The 20319-nt window shown below is 39.1% G+C and overlaps 1 long non-coding RNA gene across 1 annotated transcript in view; it reads right to left on the bottom strand.

The window, feature by feature from the left end:
* LOC143453429 (uncharacterized) overlaps positions 1 to 20319 on the bottom strand; it is a 195784-nt gene that overhangs the window by 147145 nt on the left and 28320 nt on the right. The window lies entirely within an intron of this gene.

Below are 20319 nucleotides of genomic sequence, written 5' to 3'. Positions count from 1 at the left end.
GGATTGCAGTTTTGTTAATCACATGTCGGTTTTTTGAATCATGTAACTTATACCATGAATTATAAAATGGCCAAATGATTGGAAATTAGTCTTCGTGAATTAAAAATGGGCGAACCAATTTGCAAAATACATACGTGATTAAACAAACATGCATTCCTAAAAGCACTAAATGATTCTATAAAAGTACGTATGAATCGCATAACGTCTTCATGAATTGCCAAGTATAGATGGATCGGCAAATGTATAGATGATTTGCCAAAAGTGCATGAATCGCTAAATGTACATGATTCGGTAAATGCATGCATGAATCGCCAAATGTACATGATTCGGTAAATGCATGCATGAATCGCCAAATGTACATGATTCGGTAAATGCATGCATGAATCGCCAAATGTACATGATTCGACAAATGTATGCGTGAATCGCCAAATGTACGTGATTCGACAAATGTATGCGTGAATCGACAAATGTACGTGAATCGACAAATGTACGTGATTAGATGAATGTATGCGTGAATCGACAAATGTACGTGAATCGACAAATGTATTGATGGTTCGTTGTTAAAGTGCGCCGCGCCAAGTGTGCAAAAATGTCTCTATTGGGGAAAAAATGTCTCTCTTGGGGATACCAAGAAGAAAAAGGGATTTTGAGAGAAGACAAAGTTTTCTGAATAGCCCAGAGGCCAGAGGTCGGGAACCTATGGCTCGCGAGCCAGATATGGCTCTTTTGATGACGGCATCTGGCTCGCAGATAAATCTAAGCTGGCATTTCTTAGCACAATTGTTACGAATAAAACTTTTCTGTTATTTGTAGTTTTGTTATTTCTGTACCATGCAGCACCAGAAATCGCATTAACAGTAATTAGCATGTTATTAAAGAGTAAATTTAGACATTTACCGTTGTCTAAAGTAGTTGGTTTTGCTTAAAAATGCACACGTTAGTTGCATTAAGTGTTGAAAAATATTATATGGCTCTAACGGAAATAAAAATTAACAATATGTGGCTGTCATGGCTCCTTCGCCAAAAAGGTTCCCGACCCCTGGAGCCTATGTTTCGGGCAGGCCGAAAGTTACCGTGTACCGTCAGTGCAAAATACTTTGCGATCAGCAATAAGCGTAAGCTTAGTTTTGTTCGCAATGAAGAATGGGATGTTTCTTTAGAAGTTATTTCAACACTACACGCGTTAGGTTATGTTCTATTTGAAATGTGTTTATTAAGCCGGGCCAGTACTGCAGTGCTGTGGTATTCCTTTCCATTCAGGTCTGCAATTCTGACTGCAAAATGAAATAAACCCAACCAACCTCATGTGCTGCTTAATAAAACGCTAAAAGGCGCTCTTGAAAGACTAGCCTGAATAGGATATACCAGCCTTCCACAGCACTGCAGTACTGGTCCGGCTTAATAATCACTAGGGCAACCAGTTTTTTGACCTAAAAATTTTAAATTTTGACCTCATTTTGAAAAACGCTATACTGATAGTCTCTACACTGTCTACAGCAACTTTCTAATCTAAAGCTGCATTTAAAAATGACAAAATGCTTTTCTAGTGTTGACTTTTTTTTCGTTTCTGCGTATTGAGATTGACAACTTGCAGTTTCAAATGCAATGACGTCACATCGTGACGTCACCAAACGCGCTGAAAAGCCTTCCCTCTCTTTGTGGCTTTGGTTCTAAGTAAAATTTGCGGGACTGGAATTGTTTGCGGTACAAGAAAAGAGAAAAACGGAAGAATAATATTATAAAATGGTTACAAAATTACAAGTTTAATAGATTTTGACCTAAAAAAAAAGACCTAACGAAACAATTTGACCGTATTTTGACCTAACGTAACATTTTGACTTTATCTCACCTAATAACTTCTATACCACACGTCGTACAAAGCTGAAATTTGTTTTGTGCTTGTTTCATAGCATTCTGAGCAGGTAAAAAAAAATTGACCATATTGACTTTTGGTTGCCCTAATAATCACATTTCAAATACAGTCGAATCCGCTTAATTCGGACACCGGATAACCCGGACAAGCGCTTTATTCGGCCAAAATGCTCGGGAACGGAACAAAAGTAAAAATTGAACGTAAAAAACTCCCGTTAATTCGGACAATTCTCCGCTTAATTCGGACACAGGTTCGCAATTCCTATCGTTACATCGTTAGGTTATGAAACAATAAACAGTACTTTGTTGGTTCTAACACAAGATGCAGTTGCATTATGAGTGATTATGGTGAAACAATGACGATCGATGCGATACAATCGACAATGAACTCATATAACGCCGTGCCAGCTTCATAGTCGCTTTTACTTCGGTACCATTGCGACCATCTTGTAGAACAGAATGGTACAGAAAAGTTTATAAGAAAAAGTGAAATTGCTCACTAAAGTAAACGAAGAAAAAAATGACGACGCTTCCTTGACAGTTCGATAGTTAGCTGCGTTGGCGGGGATATCAAAACGTACTTTGCAAGATTGGCAGAAAAATGATGCAAATCTGCGTGAACAACGTGAAGAGACTATGCTTCGTGGACGAGGTTTAAAGACAGAGAGGAAGCGGCTCAGAATGTGCGTTTTATGCGTACTCATTTACTCGTACTCTTGTGCGTTTTATGCGATCAGTGCCAATTACTGCAGTATAGCACACGTGCAATTCATTTATTATGCAACACTACAGTATTTTAAATGCGTTGTTTGCCTTTACGCATGACCATGAAACGAACAATCGATTTTCCGCTTAATTCGGACAAAGCCGTTTCTCCGCTTAATTCGGCCAAAAGTGAGCGGAACCAAAGTGTCCGAATTAAGCGCAGTCGACTGTAGAACATAACCTAACGCGTGTAGTGTTGAAATAACTTCTAAAGAAACATCCCATTCTTCATTGCGAACAAAACTAAGCTTACGCTTATTGCTGATCGCAAAGTATTTTGCACTGACGGTACACGGTAACTTTCGGCCTGCCCGAAACATAGGCTATTCGGAAAACTTTGTCTTCTCTCAAAATCCCTTTTTCTTCTTGGTATCCCCAAGAGAGACATTTTTTCCCCAATAGAGACATTTTTGCACACTTGGCGCGGCGCAGTTTAACAACGAACCATCAATACATTTGTCGATTCACGCATACATTCATCGAATCACGTACATTTGGCGATTCACGCATACATTTGTCGAATCACGTACATTTGGCGATTCACGCATACATTTGTCGAATCATGTACATTTGGCGATTTATGCATGCATTTACCGAATCATGTACATTTGGCGATTCATGCATGCATTTACCGAATCATGTACATTTGGCGATTCATGCATGCATTTACCGAATCATGTACATTTAGCGATTCATGCACTTTTGGCAAATCATCTATACATTTGCCGATCCATCTATACTTGGCAATTCATGAAGACGTTATGCGATTCATACGTACTTTTATAGAATCATTTAGTGCTTTTAGGAATGCATGTTTGTTTAATCACGTATGTATTTTGCAAATTGGTTCGCCCATTTTTAATTCACGAAGACTAATTTCCAATCATTTGGCCATTTTATAATTCATGGTATAAGTTACATGATTCAAAAAACCGACATGTGATTAACAAAACTGCAATCCGATTAAAGAAAATACCATTTGCCATTAGGCATTGTAACTTGCCAACAGCCAGTTTGCTTTGCAGTTGTTATATCTGACTTAAAATGTCGTGGTTTGATTTGAAAAATCAAGTTTATAAAACTGTGGTGTAATTGTAAATGTTGCGAAACCATTTTGAAAATTGCCATATGAATCGTGCAACAGCAATCACAGAAAAGACCGTTTGATTGCCGGCTTTGGCGTTTGTCTTGTTGTTTCGTGATTTGAATCTATAAAATTACGTTTGAAAACCTTCCAATCAAATTATGAAAACAAAACATAATTTGCAAAGTTCCCATTCAATTTAACATTTTGCTATTTTTGCGGCGTTGGCGTTCCATAGTTCTTCTCTATTTTCTCTTTTTCTGCGCTTCATTGATTACGGATGGAATCACTCTGGGATCAAGCGCGAAGTAAAAACGTGATAACCATGGAAAGTTAGTAAACTGTTCGTATCATCTACAAAGATTTTATCAAAGGTTATCTGCGGTATTGTACAGTCTTCTTGGAATGACATCATAAATTACGAGATAGCGCTATGGGATTTGATGGTGGTGGATTAGTTTTAGACTGGCCTAAGCCAAGTCTGACTGTTTGACTCCGCTAATGATTGTCTTTGACTTCGTTGCGTCTACTGTCTCTATATTGCTTCTTAAATCAACACCAACTTCATAAAGTTTAGTTGTTATATTGTCCGAATAAGTTGTATCGAATTAGCAATATTTACACCATGATCTCACTTTCATAATAATTCAGTAATAACTTCAATTTAGCAGAACAAGGGAAATAACTCAGAGAAGAGAGAATTTCCACGAGACGATTTAAATCCAACACTTGTTTTATATACTAAAATATTGACCAATGAGCGAGTGCCAAATTAACTGCTATCACACGTGTACATGTGTCCATGTTATTCTAAGCTTTTCATCACAAAGAATTCAATCGATTTACACCGGTACAGAAAACCACTTGACACACTTAACTACGCCACATGTTGGTTTGAAACTACGATTTGATTAAAGATACTAGAACCAATCATTGCTACCATAAAACCACGTGTCGCATACATTTTACGTTATCTAAACGTTTCATCAAGTACACTCAAACTTTACGCCGTGAATACAAGGTACTTGAAAATACTTCAATCTGCGTCAGCACGCTACAAGCTTTGCAAACATTATTATCTGCATGGAGAAAAACAAAACCTTATGCAATGCCAATTTGTATAATTATTGCAATTATGAAATTGTCCGAACGCCACAATTAACTCCCCCAACCCAAAAAGCTTCGAGGTAGGAATATTGGCGTTGGCAGCTTGCAAGATTCTTGTTGTCAGCTTGCAATGTGAATGCAGAATTTGTTTTCTCTCCAGTCAGAATTTTGATGCGGTCAGCGAACGTACACAGATGGAATATGCAAAAGAAAAAAATAGCAGTAAACATTCTTCACTAATGCTATGTTATATAGAAGGGTTTGTAAATATTTTGATATGTTTTTTTATATACTTTTACCACAAACCAAAGTAACATAAAAGAATCGTAATTGTAATTTCACACAAAACCTAGTACCACACTACATATAAGTAGACACCTACATATAAGAAAATAACACACAAACACAAGGTATGAATCAGCTATGTGAACCAGAGGAAACGTATATGTAAAGGTAATACGTTCGCGCTGTACCTACGTCATAACCGTAAAAGGACAACGCCGCGACAAGGCCTAATGCTGACGTAAATTGGGGTATAGCGGTTCATTGGGGTTTTCATCGGTATGCCGGACCTCTTGTGTTACAACTAAATCCTCTCTGTTTTCTGGAGCATCGTCGGGAGGGACGTTTTCTTCCATGGCTGGCTGACGGATGCGACGGACACGAGAGATGAGAGATCGTGCCAAGTCGACTACATGACCTCTGTAAAACTTAATTGCCCAAATAGTTAAGGCAAAGCCCCAAAACATTGCCATGAATAGTAAAATAACCAATATCCCGCCTAAAACAGGATTTGTAATAGAAGATAAAACACTCAAAAATACATTGGAGAAGGTATTTTCGATCGTGTGTCTGACGCTAGAGAAATCGTAATCCCTAGTTTGATCAGTATTTGCATCTAGAAAATGGTAAAATTTATCATGTGCGAGCTTGAAATGGCTCATCGATACTAGCATATTTTGGATGTCTTCAAATCCTTGGTCTTCCTCTGAAGGATAGTCATCGATAAAGGTTTCAAAATCAATGTCTGGTTCTGTAAAGTTCACTGGTGCGAAGGACGGACGTAAGGCTTGCACATCCGAGTCTATTTGACTCAGAGAGTAATTCTCAAATTGATAAAATTGGTTACCAATGTTAAATGAGAATATGCGACCAGGAACATAGGATTCTACATATCGAACTCCTCTATAAAGATTTCCGTCTCGGTAGATTTGACCGAGCGTTTTGGATCCATTATTATAGAAGAATTCAACTAAGGGCCTAGCAGAAAACTGACCCTTATATACCAGACTTCGTAATACGGTTCCCGATACTGGGTAACATTGAATTTCCGTTATAAGATCACCGATGGTGACGGCTGCTTTTTTCTGTCCGCTAATTGCGGTTAAGGTTTCCCCGGGGTATTGACGTGCGACCAGCGCATAAAGAGATGAGACGAGTGTTTCAACTTGACACTCTAGGTAATGTATATCGTCCACTAGATTAGACACATGGTCAGCCATATTGTCATTGCTTTCCGTCATGAATCTTGCAAGGGCACCGGCTTCCGAACTGGACGAGCGGCTATGTACGTCGTTGGATTGCTGTTTGGCTGTCGCGGTTTTGTAAAAGTCTAAAGCTGCAAGCTCCGAACAATTTTGCGGAACCAGAATCAATCCTGTAGGCGTGCAAATGGCGTTTCGGCTGTAGCATTGAAATGTCTTTTCAGCACACTTTGCACGATGATGCACACTAATCCCAAGAGCTTTGATTTGCACTCGGTATAAATGTTCTTTGTGGTAATGTAGTAACAGTTTATGGACTCCCTGAGGAACAGTCTGAGGACATTGAAACGATTGTTTAAATTTCCATATAAATGTTCTGGCTCCCACAATACAGGAACCCGAAGACACTTGGCACTTCGATAAAGTGGCAATACTCGACATGAGCTTCTGCGTTACCGGATCATACTTCAAAATCGATTTGTTCAGGATGCCATTGATTGTGCGTGTAGTGGTAGTAGAAGGCCAGCTGTAGCTGCGTTTAATTTTATTTCTGGTTGCCCACGTGAACTCGTTCTGCTGCTTCAGCTCTCCAACATTGGGTGCTTGAAATGTTCTTCTCCAAAGATCGCAAGCATCCGGGTTAGGGGCAGGTCCAGCTACTGTACTATCGTCGTGACTTTTGGATCCAAAAAAATAATGGGTTGCTATTGAAGTAGTTATAAACGTACGGCATACAAAAACCTCGATGTTGATTAAGCGGTGACTAGGATCATAAATTGTGGCAGTGCATTGGTGAACTGCAGTATGTTTCTTATGCAAACATGGTTCCGGCGGAGGTATAAAATATTCTCCCTTTTTGTAATGTGGTTGACACAGGTTAAAGGTTTGTAAGCCAATTGTTGGTTGGGAGACCACAACTATGCAAATCAAGTACAAGGCAAGTGGCACGTACATGCTTAGTCTTGAAAACGCTTCGGCAAATGAATTTGACGTCCTCGTCGTGTGGTTCGTATAGGTGAAATATCGTTCAAGTCGTCCCAGTCTATCTCCTCTTCGCCAAGATCTCCAGCAGTTTCCACCGGATAGGTCGGAAGTCCACTCAAATCAACGTTGGAACCTGCAGCGATAGAGATATCATTAGTATCACGAACCACTTCATCAACTATATCCGTCTCTTTCATTGGCGGAATGACTATTTCTACAGAATCAAAAATAGGCAAATGAGCTACTTTAAGACGGTCTACTGACACATTAGGATGCTGTCCTACAATAGCCAATGTGAAATACTTGTCATATTTGGCCAAAACTTTATAAGGTCCTGCATACGGAGGAGATAAGCTAGGCCTAGAAGCATCAACGCGAACGAACACATGCGTACAGTCCGCAAGACTTTTGTCTATGTACACTGGCGGAGTTGCATGATGTACTGGCGGCGTGCACCGCAAGGTAGCCATAAAGTCCGTTAAATGTTGCACATATTGAGAAGGTGAGGGCGTGTCATCGTCCAGGGCTTCGAAAAACTGCCCGGGAACTCGTAAGGTAGAGCCATACACAAGCTCAGCTGGGGAACAGTTTACATGCTCCTTGAGCGATGTCCGTAAACCCAAAAGCACTAGTCCCAAGTTGGCCGTCCAATTCTGCGGGAATTCGCACGCTCTCAGGGCACCTTTCAACGTTCGGTGGGTGCGTTCCAAAAATCCAAGGCATGAAGGTCGAAATGATAAGGAATGAACAAGCCTGACTCCAAGGGTTCTGCATAAGTCTGTGAAAAGTTTGCTCATAAACACCTGACCACGATCGGTGTGAAGTTGCTCAGGTACTCCGTAGCGTCCAACAATGTGCAGCAGAAAATTTCTGGCAATGGTCGCTGCAGTGGCGTCTGGTATAGGAATCGCTTCAACCCATTTCGTGAACCTGTCAGCAAATGTTAAAATGTAACGACAATTGTCACTTTCCACCAATGGTCCAACAATATCTGCCAAAATAAACCGAAATCGTTCTGTGGGTTCACTGTGCGGCTGTAAAGGTGTTTTGTTATGTCTGCTAACTTTACTTTGTTGACATGGCAAACATGTGCGACAAAAATTTTTGATATCCGTTTTCATACCACTCCATACAAAGCGTTCGCCAATCTGTTTGAGTGTGCTCTTATATCCACTGTGTGAGAGCGAGTGAATGTTGTGAAAAATGACGTCACGATACGCGGTCGGCACAATCGGTCGAAATCTCTTCTGTGAAATGTCACCAAGGATCGATAGGTCCGAATCCGGAAGTTTACGGCGTTCCAATTTCAGGCCAGTTTGGTCGGTCAGCAGTGCTGTTACCGATGCGTCAGCCATTTGATCCTGAGCGAATTGTTCATAGTCGATAGTGTAGTCCTGCAACTGAAAAGCATTGATTTCTAAACGGGACAAACTGTCCGCTATAACATTACTAAGTCCACTTTGGTAAATAAGCTTGTCTGTAAACTGAGATAAGTAACTGAACTGACGGGTTTGTCTCGGAGACATAGATGTACAGGCTTTTTGGAAAGCCTGTGTTAAGGGGCGATGATCGGTCACCAGGGTAAGCGACCTGCCAATCAGAATATCTGCAAAGTGCCGGGTGGCCAAAAACAAAGCAGTTAGTTCTCTATCAAAGGTGCTATAGTTTCTTTGTGCTGAGTTGAGCGCTTTTGAAAAGAACGCCAAAGGCTGCCATTTATTGTCAATGCATTGAGCTAAAACAGCACCAACCGCTTTTCCCGAAGCATCGCATGACAAAACATAATTTGCATTGATTTTTTGGAAAACAGAGCTCCGTCGCTGAAGCTAAACGTTCTTTACAGTCCTGAAAAGCTTGCTGAGCTTCTTCAGACCATGCCAATTTCTGACTGGGCCTTTTGACTTTACACAACATCGAATTAAGGGGAATGAGTAAGGCAGCACAATTCCTAATGAAGCGTCTATAAAATCCAAACATACCCAAAAATCGGCGAAGCTCCTTTACCGTGTCGGGCAATGGGTATTTCCGAATAACAGCTACGCGGTCTTGTAAGGGAAGAATCCCGTTTTTGCTCACCATATGACCCAGAAATTTAATCTCCTTTTGGAAGAAAATGGATTTCTCTTTGTTAATCACCAGGCCGAATTTGGAAAGTCGTTCAAATACAGTGCGTAAATGCTCCCTATGCTCTTCCGGCGATTTGGAATAAATCAAAATATCATCAATGAAGGTTGCCACGTTGGAAACACCTTGAAAAACATGGTTCATTAAACGCTGGCATGTCTGCGAGGCGTTTTTCACGCCAAAAGGCAGAAATTTATAACAGTGATTTCGAAAAATGCTCGTAAATGTAGTCTTACTGACATCCGCAGGGTTCACGGGAATTTGGTGGAAGGCAGCTTTTAAGTCGCAAACCGAAAATATGGTACTACCATCAAGTTCATTGAGAAAATCTTGCAGATGAGGTAAAGGGTACGTGTCCCTCGGCAGTTGGAGATTCAGATGACGAAAATCCACACAAAGACGATATGAACCGGTTTTCTTCTTCACGAGGACAACGGGGGAGGCCCATTGTGATTCCTGTGAAACGGGTGTGATGATTCCGGCTTCCAGAAGTTTGTCCAACTCCTTCCGTAGTACGCGAGCCAGTTCCGGTGACATACGTCGACAGCGGCTGAAAACAGGAGGTCCTGTCGTATTTAGATAATGTTTAATGTTATGTTTAGGGTTCAATTTCGGCCGTAAGGGTGCAGTAATCTCTGGAAACTCCTCCAGGAGCGCCAAAGGTGGCTTAGAATCGCTGTTGTTCGCGTCCAAAACGGTTTGTGTCGCCGAAGGGTCCTTATCTTCTGAAGTGCTTCGGTCGCAGCGTGACGTATTCGCCGCTGAAGCTTGAAGTGGTTCACATATGCCCACGTCATCGTCACTGATAATATGATCCAGAGCAGTGCTAGATATGCCAATTTTCTTCCTGATTCCTCCGCAATACTGGGCGGAAACCTGTTCATGAGAATATGGATGGAGTAAACGTCTGTTTTTAACATCTACCAAAAGACCGTAATGGCGTAAGAAGTCAGCTCCCAAAATTGGCTGGCGTAACTTATCACAAATATAAAACGACCATGGACAGCAGAAAGAAAAACCTAAATCCAACTTGAGCTTGCTCGTCGCAGAACAATGGATGCTGGAGCGTACAGTGGGGCCTTGCATCGTGATCGGATGTCGGGCTCCCGTGCCTTTAAAACTACTGGGTAAGACACTGACATCGCTACCGGAATCTACTAAAAATGAAAGGGCAGAGTTACAATCATATATATAAAACGTTGCTCTTTGACTTCTGTTCTCCTCCACCGAATTTAATAAGGGCCGGGAGGAGAACCTTGGTCGTTTTTTGCAAATCTGGCATGGTAGACACATGGTTCCTTGCATTTGTAAGCATTTCGGCCGAACATAGCATGATAATAACATACAGGTGGTTGGTTATGCTGTTGCGCAACTGGTCTGTTGAAGTGACTACTTCCAGCCCTACGTCCGTCCTGGGCAGGACGAAAAGCCGGACGAAATGTTGCTTGGTGCGCAAACGGAACTCGTTGACGAAAATTTGTATGACCTGCATGGTCCTGAGTTTGTCGATATCTTTGTGGTGCACGATAAGACGGATTTGAACGGTACACGTTATCTGCTGCAGAACCTCTTGTATCGTTTTGTCTTTGATTTAGAGCAGTAGTAAGTTGAGTGATACGTTGTTCAAAATTGTCATTAATAAGCATTTGCGTAGCATCCGCCCGTGGAGGTTGATGAGCGCTTGTTTTAGCTTCTAATTTGCCTTCTGTCGGTTCCGCAAACATGTGTGGGTTAGATACTTGCAAAATGTTATCTGCTCTATCCGCCAATTCACTCAAAGTTAAATCTGGTGATGCCGCTAAAATTTTGCGAACATCCGCCGGCAGTCTATCGAGTAAAAGCTTTTTTAGAAGGGTTTCCACCATCGGATCAATTTGACCATGTTGATTAAGTGTATTTCGCATATCGCGCAGCAAATCACTAGGACGCCTAGTCGTGCTATTTATGTCCGTAGCAGATAATAACTTGTTCAAGCGCAAAGCTTCACTGGCCATAAACTGCTTGATTAACTCATGTTTCAGATGTTGATACGGTTCCTCGGCGTTTGGTTGCAAAATTACATGGTTGACACGATCTATATGCCCAGAATCCAAAGCCGAAATAACATGTAAGAATTTCGCACGTTCTGATATAATGTTATGTTCGACAAAGATGTTTTCAACAACAGACACCCAGGCAAAAATATTCTTAGGCCAAAGCTTAGGTATATTCAGCGACGATCCTGATGCGCGCACACTTCTATCGACTGGCAACCCATCGGAGGCAAAGCTACCACGTGGCGGGACTACGAACGTCGACATGACGGGGTTTTGTCTGCTCGATGTCGATGCAGAAACTGTCAGCTCACTCATAACTGAAGTAACGACATTTGAATCCGGCAACCGACTTATACTACTATCGGGTACAGTTACTTGGGAGGTTACAGTAGCGAAGGTTTCCTCGGTAGGGTTAGACATTATACTGGTTCTAGATGTAGGACTTGTTTCTATGAGCGACTTTATAAAATTTGGGGTAGGCGTCGATCGCGTTGTCCTATTAAAGATAGGCGATAACGTAGGTTCGGTTTTAGTCGAGCGCAAATTATACTTAGAGCTGAAAATTGGTAGAAACGATGCCATAAACTAACAATAAACGAATAGAAAATTACCAAGGTAATCAAGAAATAATAACAAAGACATTACCGCAATGATAAGCAGTTCGATATATATCCCAAAGACACCCAACGTCGCAGAGTAGTAGTAATCCGAGTACGTTGTGGCCTTGAACTTCTCGTCTTGCTGCTTGCACGTCAGAGGTGCGTATTCTTCTTCTTGTTGTAGAAGAAAGTCGGGGTCACCATTTATGGGATTTGATGGTGGTGGATTAGTTTTAGACTGGCCTAAGCCAAGTCTGACTGTTTGACTCCGCTAATGATTGTCTTTGACTTCGTTGCGTCTACTGTCTCTATATTGCTTCTTAAATCAACACCAACTTCATAAAGTTTAGTTGTTATATTGTCCGAATAAGTTGTATCGAATTAGCAATATTTACACCATGATCCCACTTTCATAATAATTCAGTAATAACTTCAATTTAGCAGAACAAGGGAAATAACTCAGAGAAGAGAGAATTTCCACGAGACGATTTAAATCCAACACTTGTTTTATATACTAAAATATTGACCAATGAGCGAGTGCCAAATTAACTGCTATCACACGTGTACATGTGTCCATGTTATTCTAAGCTTTTCATCACAAAGAATTCAATCGATTTACACCGGTACAGAAAACCACTTGACACACTTAACTACGCCACATGTTGGTTTGAAACTACGATTTGATTAAAGATACTAGAACCAATCATTGCTACCATAAAACCACGTGTCGCATACATTTTACGTTATCTAAACGTTTCATCAAGTACACTCAAACTTTACGCCGTGAATACAAGGTACTTGAAAATACTTCAATCTGCGTCAGCACGCTACAAGCTTTGCAAACATTATTATCTGCATGGAGAAAAACAAAACCTTATGCAATGCCAATTTGTATAATTATTGCAATTATGAAATTGTCCGAACGCCACAGCGCAACCATCAAGAGATCGATTATTTCATTTTTCAAACATTTATATAGTAATCTAAGGACTTGTCATAACTAATAGAATGCGCAACACATCACATCACCACTGGGTGATAGCCCATATCAGAGGATATATATCTGAAAGAAAATTTGGGCCAACATCCGCAAGAAAACTATTATCAGATCAAACAACTTTTCCCAGGTGTAGCGCGTAGCTCACAACAAGCAGGCGAAATTAGTTGCAAGGAAGTCTTATAAATGGAGCAGAAAGCTTTTGAAACAAGGTTGCTTTGATCATTAACGGAAATATAATAACTTTGCTTGCCACAACTTATCCAACTTTAGAATGAAGTATAATCGCTCGCCCCAGAACAAGATGCCACAAATGCAATACCTGCAAAAATAACAGAAAATAACTGAATTGCCAACAAGGTTTCAATCCCTTTAAAGAAAGTTTCATGCAAACCATTTTTGAAAGCGATGTTTCGTAACCAAGAGTCTATCTCGTACAGTGCCGTGTTTGAAAAGAAAGTATATTATTAGAGACTTGTGTAAGACGTCATCTGCAAAGTTGTTATTTATTGGTTGGATTGTTGGATACTCTCCAACTTATTTTGAGGCTTTTTTCTTTTCGGCTAAATACTCTCCAGGTCTATCCACTTCCATCAATTCCCTTCTTCAGGACCAGTTAGTTTGCCTGCATGTAATCATTAGCCGCAATAGTTTATGCATAGTTCTCCAAAACGTTGAAGGCTTTGGGTGTTAAATCATGGAGCTTTTAGTTTGTAGAAACCGTACCAACTATCAAAATGCAGGTTATACACGCAATTCCATTCGACTTTACCACAACCAATTACGGGAAAATGTTCGAGACTCTAGTTTTCTTTAGGCTTGTCAAATTGAAAATTGCAGAAAAAGCTACCAGCATTATTGAAACCTGAAAAGACACTGCACAAAAACGCATTTGGACAGGATGAAGAGAGATAATTTAAACAGTGATGAGCAAGTTTCAGAAGCCGGAGAGCAAAGAGGGAACGTTTCAATAGAAGAGGATCAATGCAGTGGATGAGAAAGTTGAGATGAAAACGTTGATTCTACAAACGCGCTTGGTATTTTGGAAAAAGATGCGGCGTGTTTTTGTTTGAGCATGAAAAAAAAAACGATCTCACACAGGTAAAAATATTTAGTTATTGAAGAAGTATGAAGGTGTAAATCGCTGCGTTTACAAATAAATTATATTGCGTTTTGTCGTTAATTTGTTTCCCACTGAACAAAAATGACTTCACAGAATAAAACTGAATAATCACCTGAAATGAAACTACATACACAAGATGGTTGAACGTAGGATTAATCATGAAAGAAAGCGAGAAATGCGCGTGTTTGAGGTTGAGAAAATGAGAAAGTATGACGTAATACGAGATGATATAAATATAGCATATAAACTTAATAGAAAACTAAACAAGTAAGAAAGACCATGGACACAAAGTATTTGTTCTTGTTCTTGTTGCCTTTTCAATGCCGCGTACTTTACTTTGGCCAAATAAACACGTGGAACCATTTCCATTTAATTACATTATTATTTAATATTTAATGTAATTGAATTACAATTACATCATATTTCTTTTAGTTATTGCCCACTGGTGACGTTAAATGTGGGTCTTGTGTTTTTTTGTCTTTGCTTACTTTCTTGTTTTCCATGGTTTCAAATATATAATAAAGGTTGAGTTTATTACCACTTTTTACTTTGATTTAAAACAGCGGTTCTCTACCTTTTTAATTTGCTTTCCAATTAAAGCCGGTACTACGACACCTTATCGAAAGACACTTTATCGAAAGACACTTTATCGAACGACACCTGATCGAAACGACAGCTGATCGAAAGACACTTTATCGAACGACAGTTTATCGAGCCGACAGTTGATCGAACGACACTTTATCGAAACGACAGCTGATCGAACGACACTTTATCGAACCGACAGTTAATCAAAACGACAGTTGATCGAACGACACTTTATCGAACGGACAGTTCAAGCAAGATTTTTGCGTGTTTCTCAAACATTGAAACAATGAGCCATTGTGATGTGCGGTCTTTGTAATGGTGTGCATTAATGAATTGTGATGTATATATCATAAAGTTGACGATTTATATTTTATATCTATATTTTATATTTGTATCATAAAGTGTTCGATTTCGCATGGCGGCCGGCCCGCCCACATATTAATAAGATATCACAAGAATACGCACGAGAATTACTAAGTACGAGAGTAATCTAGAAACCTATGCGTCGTAGACTGATGAGATTATTACAGGTTAGTAGAAACATCATCTGGCTTCCTGTATACATCATAATTGTAAAACTAAAGAAAGTGAATTTAGTGTAAATTAGGTATTTCTAAAAGTGACACATTTCTATAAATTCTTCTTGTTACGCCGCGCCCCCGCTGTGAAAAGAGAACGAAAAAGAATAGTTAGTCAAGTTATTGGTGCGTAAATGAGTAATACGTTTCAATGCGGAGAGAGAGCAAAATTATATAAATATCACAATATCTCAAAAATTACAAAATCTAACTTTATCAAACAAACATGGACAGATAGCTGAACATCACAATGACCCATTGTTTCAATGTTTGAGAAACACGCAAAAATCTTGCTTGAACTGTCGGTTCGATAAAGTGTCGTTCGATCAACTGTCGTTTTGATTAACTGTCGGTTCGATAAAGTGTCGTTTGATCAACTTTCGGTTCGATAAAGTGTCTTTCGATCAACTGTCGTTTCGATCAGGTGTCGTTTCGATCAGGTGTCGTTCGATTAAGTGTCTTTCGATAAAGTGTCGTTCGATTAAGTGTCGTTCGATAAAGTGTCTTTCGATGAGGTGTCGGGTCACGATTAAAGCCAACCACAAAACTCCAAATTCTCCTCATTGGTTTTATAGTTTTCTAATTAGTTAATTTCTATTTACAGGCTGCAGTTGATGACTTTTTTGAGTTTCAAAAATTTCTTTAAACAATATCAGCCGAACGATTTACGAAAAGTATAGCCGAACGATTTCTTACTACTGAACTATCAACTGACGAAAGTGAAGGAACTTCCTGTGATCAGCAAACTACCGTCCATCGCATTATGAAGCAAATACATCCGATTGTCGTTCAGTATGAAAAATTCAAAACTGCACATTTACAAGAAAATATTTTCTTTAGAAACTTTGGCTTAAGCTTGCCACAGGAAGTAACTTTTGGATATTCAATGAAAGCGATTGGAATGGGTGAAAAGAGATGAATACCTAACGCTCCACATTTGTATTAATATGTTCCTGTAAGAATCACAATCCCTTCTTTATTGAAAAATAAACCTTTTTTTTTGAAAAAGTAAAACGAAGAAATTAGTATGCACCGATGCTATATCAACTTTAAATCTGGTTTCGTATTTCAAGAGCACCCTTTATGTTCAAGTTACCCTGCAAGTTTTACTCTACTATGACGATGTACAATTTATAATTTATAATTTACCTCCAAACCATCGGTCAAAATATTTCGGGATTTATCTTCTGGCCATTGCAAAAACTTCAGATATTATCAAGTATGGTATAGATGTGGTTTTGCAAAAGTTTTACGATGAGTTGCGAGATTTCTGTAGCAAAGGTTTTGAGGTCGTTACTTCAAATAACGAATATCTAGATATGAAAAAATCGTTGGCAGGTAATCTAGCTGACAGGTCAGCAGCCCATCAAAGAATGGCGATAAAAGAAGGTGTGGGTTTCGTCTTCAGGAAGTTTCGTTATTGCTTGACAACTACGGAGGAAATAAACAAAAACATCGGAAGAAGACTTTATCTTGAGAGATATCGCAACGCACGAAGAGCACTGCAAGGAGTTGACAGAAAGTTCAAGGCAGTGTGAAGTAAATAGACGGGCAGCCTTATTCGATATATCGTATTTTAACCCAATTAACTTTTCTCCTCAACATTTAATGCACATTGTCCTGGAAGGATGTTTGCCGCATGCTATTGTTCCTATACTTAACTACTCTATCTACGAAAAAAAATAAGTTAACGCTTTCAACGCTAATTTAAAGAGATTTCAAGTTTTCCGAACTGTTATTTCGAGACAGCAAAAATAACTTCTCAGATAATGTCTCGCCATATCAAAAAAGAGAAGAAACTGTGTCAGTCCGCGTCCAAAATGCTAAAACTGGCAAGAATGCTGCCCTTTGTGCTTCGTGAGTTTGTTGATTGTTTTTGTGACACTTACCAGTGTTTTTTAGCTTTACTGAAAATTATCAACATCATCTCCGAACCTCATTTGCCTTTATTGTTTTCTTCTTATTTCCAGCTATTTAAATTAGCATTTCCAAGTATTAACATCATCTCAAAACAACATTATCTGACTCATGTGCCAACGTAGGCATTTACAGAAACCCTTCGTTCCTCTGGAAGAACATGGGGCATGCGGTTTGAGGCGAGCACTCTTTTTTCAAGTTTTAACTAGCAAAGCCTCATTAAAAAACATCCAAAAGTTTTTGGCGGAAAAGCACCAACGTCATCTCTGTATACTGTTGCAAGACGAAAACTTATTTGCGTCCAAGTATACTCTGGGACCAAAAGTTCATCTGTTTAACAATTTTTCTGCCGATGTGCTGACTTTTCTCAGGGTCATGCCACACAATCGTTCGTACTTTCGATGGATAGAAATTTACGGTATCTAATATGTAATGAAATGATTGTTTATCGTTCCTTAGCCTGTAAGGGCGACCACTTCAATTACAATGTTTGTCTGTTGAATTGTAGTCCTCGATAATAAATGAGTCTCAGGTCGTTGTTTCGCTTCTCTTAATCTTAGAATTAATTGTACACCTCGACAACTATATATTCTGATTATATTGAAGCTTCATTGAACGAATAAATCAAAATAAAACATTGTAACAGCAACAGCATAAAGACATGTTGCGGCGTTGAACATACGACTGATAAGTGATCACTCGTAATGCACGCACAATAACAGGGAAGCAATAGATTACGTCACGCGGTTTTATGCTTCACTGATTCGATAGATGACAATTCTATGTCGTACACAATTTTATATTACATTAATTGATATATTCATCACAAATATAACATTCGGTGTTTTGTTGCTACATATGCTCAAGATGGTATTCCTGATTTTGGGAGACTAGAATTGGTAATGTTGTGTGAAACTATGTACGTGTCTCTTGTTAGAAAGTATGTAGTGATTCCAGAGGACGAGGTCTTAAATACTTACGCTACGAAATTGCCAAAATGAACTGTTTAAAATTAAATATTCACATATTGTGAGTCCACAAGTTTTTCATGTTATAAGTTGAACAGTAAACTTTTAATTCCTCAAATAATTGATTTTAGTGATTTATCCTTGTAAAATTGTGATTTTAGTGAGTTTATTTGATTTTATTTCTGTTTGAATTTGTTCTAACAAAGTACAGAAAATTTGTTATTACAGTCAACTCCGCTTAATTCGGACACTTTGGTTCTGCTCACTTTTGGCCAAATTAAGCGGAGAAACGGCTTTGTCCAAATTAAGCGGAAAATCAATTGTTTGTTTTGTAATGAAATGATTGTTATCGTTCCTTAGACCGTAAGGACGACCACTTCAATTACAATGTTTGTCTGTAGAATTGCTTAATGTCCTCGAAGTGAAATGAGTCTCAGGTCGTTGTTTCGCTTCTCTTAATCTTAGAATCAATTGTACACCATGACAACTGTATAAACTGGTTATATTGTTTCTTGTTTAAACGATTACATTAAATAAGACATTGTGACAGCTACACAATAAAGTCGACCACTTTCTATGGTTAACTTCGTAGACTGTGACGCAACGAACAGCTGTAAATGAAAGAATAACTCACGTCACGAATTATAACGATACACCGGAAGTCATGCATAGGCGACACGTAACGCAATGCTTTGCTTTGCCGATTTCCGTAGTCTATGCGGCATTCGATTTGCAAGCAATTTTATAATATCATCACAGTTTCATGGTCATGAGTAAAGGCAGACAACGCAAATAAGTACTGTACTGTTGCGTAATAAATGAATTGCAGCTGGTCTATACTGCAGTAATTGGCACTGATCACATAAAACGTCTTTGTTTACTTTAGTGAGCAATTTCAATTTTTCTGCTAAACTTTGCTGTACCATTCTGTTCTACAAGACGAACGCAGTTGTACCGAAGTAAAAGCGACTATGAAATTGGCGCGGCCTTAAATGATTTTATTGTCGATTGTTACTGCATCGATCGTCATTGTTTCACCATAATCACTCATAATGCAATTGCATCTTGTGTTAAAAAGAGCGAAGTACTGTTTATTGTGTCATAAACTCATAACCTAACGATAGGAATTGCCAACCCGTGTCCGAATTAAGCGGAGAATTGTTCGAATTAACGGGAGTTTTTTACATTCAATTTTTACTTTTGTTACGTTCCCGAGCATTTTGGCCGAATAAAGCGGTGGTCCGGGTTATCCGGTGTCCAAATTAAGCGGATTCGACTGTATATAGTTAGGAACCACATATTTTAGCTTAATATTAGGTTATTTTGAACATATTTGTTGTGATTGTTAGCATAAATGTCGTATTTGTATTTGAAAAGTGAATCAAATAATCGTAGAAATTGTGCGCGTTGGCATTCCCAGATTAATAAAAAGAAACTTCTTTTCATTTCGAGGAAAGAAATTTGGGTAATGAAATTTGTAAAAAATGTCCGCCTACTGTACTTACACAGGTGTACTTTTAAGTTGTTTTGACCTTGTTCAACCTTGCATTTAGTGGAAACGTTCATAAACTTACGGCATTGCACGAATGAGAAAGATTTTAAACAGTGACGAAATGTCAGTATGTCACCATCTCAATATTAATTTGATATAGTGGATATACTGTATATCGCAATTAAGATCGTTCGCAATCGATTAAGCCACTAGTCTTTCACTTATAACGAAGTAAACGCCAATCACATCGTATAATGTGTTTTAGTTAACCAACATTGTGTCCAGTGCATCGGTGGGACGTAGCCTAGTCAGCCATAAAAAGGCGTTGCAAACTGTATGTAGGCAGATTTATGGGTACGTTGACCAACATAAAGTATGGGCAGTGTTTTTTCAACGAAATCGGCGTCTTATTAGACAATGATAAAAATTTTGGACTAGGCCTAATGACGGTCACTTTTTTCCAGTGTAGTTGCTGAAGAATTGTTTGGTTTCAAAAGAATAATATTTAAAAAGCAAAATTTTTAAGTAAAGGGCCTTCAGTAGGCTGTATAAGAACATGTATACACTGGCTGTATGAAAAATGTTGACCCTGGTTTGTTTAGCC

This window comes from Clavelina lepadiformis, chromosome 4 (genome assembly GCF_947623445.1).
Source record: "Clavelina lepadiformis chromosome 4, kaClaLepa1.1, whole genome shotgun sequence".
NCBI lineage: Eukaryota > Metazoa > Chordata > Ascidiacea > Aplousobranchia > Clavelinidae > Clavelina > Clavelina lepadiformis.
Note: the sequence above shows the minus strand (reverse complement) of the source record. Positions and strands in the feature narration are given on the sequence as shown.